Genomic DNA, 1,990 nt, shown 5'->3' on the forward strand with positions numbered 1-1,990 from the left:
GCTATTATATTATCTGTTTTGGATGTTTAATGGGCTTTAATATGCTCTTTTATATTATTTTTGGGACTAACCTATTAACCGGAGGCCCAGTGCCAGTTTTCTTTTTTTTACCTATTCTAGAGTTTCGTAGAAAAGGAATACCAAACGGAGTCCAAACGAAATAAACCTTCGTGATGACCTTTCTTGGACTGAAAGCAAACCAAAAGACTAGGAGTTGAAGTCTGGAATGCCACAAGGCGGCCTCGAGGTAGGAGGGCGCGCCCCCGCCCTCATGGGCCCCTCGTAGCTCCACCGACGTACTTCTTCCGCCTATATATACTCTTATACCCTAGACCGATCGCAGACTGCCACGAAACCACTTTTCCACCTCCGCGACCTTCTGTACCCGTGAGATCCCATCTTGGGGCCTCTTCCGGCGATCTGGCAGAGGGGGAATTGACCACGGAGGGCTTCTACATCAACACCATAGCCTCTCCGATGACGCGTGAGTAGTTTACCACAGACCTTCGGGTCCATAGTTATTAGCTAGATGGCTTCTTCTCTCTCTCTTTGATTCTCAATACAAAGTTCTCCTCGATTTTCTTGGAGATCTATTCGATGTAATACTCTTTTGCGGTGTGTTTGACGAGATCCGATGAATTGTGGGTTTATGAACAAGATTAAGATTACATATGAATATTATTTGGTTCTTCTTTGTATTCTTATATGCATGATTTGATATCTTTGCAAGTCTCTTCGAATTATCGGTTTAGTTTTGCCTACTAGATTGATCTTTCTTGCAATGGGAGAAGTGCTTAGCTTTGGGTTCAATCTTGTGGTGTCCTTTCCCAGTGACAGTAGGGCAGCAAGGCACGTATTGTATTGTTGCCATCGAGGATAAAACTATGCGGTTTATACCATATTGCTTGATTTTATCCCTCTACATCATGTCATCTTGCCTAAAGCGTTACTCTGTTCTTGTGAACTTAATACTCTAGATGCATGCTGGAAAGCGGTCGATGTGTGGAGTAATAGTAGTAGATGCAGAATCGTTTTGATCCACTTGACACAAATGTGATGCCTATATTCATGATCATTGCCTTAGATATCTTCATAATTATGCAATTTTCTATCAGTTGCTCGACAGTAATTTTTTCACCCACCGTAATACATGCTATCTTGAGAGAAGCCACTAGTGAAACCTATGGCCCAGGGTCTCTTTCTTATTGTATTGCATCTCTTTTATTTACATCGCATCTCGTTTACTATTTTGCAATCTTTACTTTCCAATCTATACAACAGAAATACCAAAAATATTTATTTTACTATCTTTATCAGATCTCACTTTTGCGAGTGACCGTGAAGGGATTGATAACCCTTTTTATCGCGTTGGTGCAAGGTTCTTGATTGTTTATGCAGGTACTAGGTGACTTGTGCGTTGTCTCCTACTGGATTGATACCTTGGTTCTCAAAAACTGAGGGAAATACTTACACTACTTTGCTGCATCACACTACTGTAGGTTGCTGCTAACGTGACACTATGATCAGAGACCCTTCGCGTAACTGTGTGCGATGCAATAATTGCAAATGGCTGTGCATCAAAACCATCAAAAAAGGTGCAAAACATTTGCGTTAGAGGATGCCCCAAACACAGTTCAGATTTTAATTGCGTGTGCGATGAAGGCCATAAGGTTCAGTTCAATTAATTGTTTGTGATGAGGGGGAACAAAAGAAACGGACAGCCAGATGACGGCGTGTGCGATACACAACATACGGTTCACTCGGATGAACTGTTTGTGATTAGGCAAAACAAAAGAAAAGGGCAGCCATATGAAGGTGTGTGCGATATACATCATACGGTTCACTCAGATGAACTATTTGTGATTAGGCAACACAAAAGAAACGGTCAACTAGATCAAGGTGTTTGCAATATAAGGCATGCAGTTCACTCGGATGAACTGTTTGCGTTGACACAAGAGAACAGAAATGGTTCAACTTAACAAAATGCGTG

The sequence above is a fragment of the Triticum aestivum genome, chromosome 1A, assembly GCF_018294505.1.
Source record: "Triticum aestivum cultivar Chinese Spring chromosome 1A, IWGSC CS RefSeq v2.1, whole genome shotgun sequence".
In the NCBI taxonomy this organism is placed as follows: domain Eukaryota; kingdom Viridiplantae; phylum Streptophyta; class Magnoliopsida; order Poales; family Poaceae; genus Triticum; species Triticum aestivum.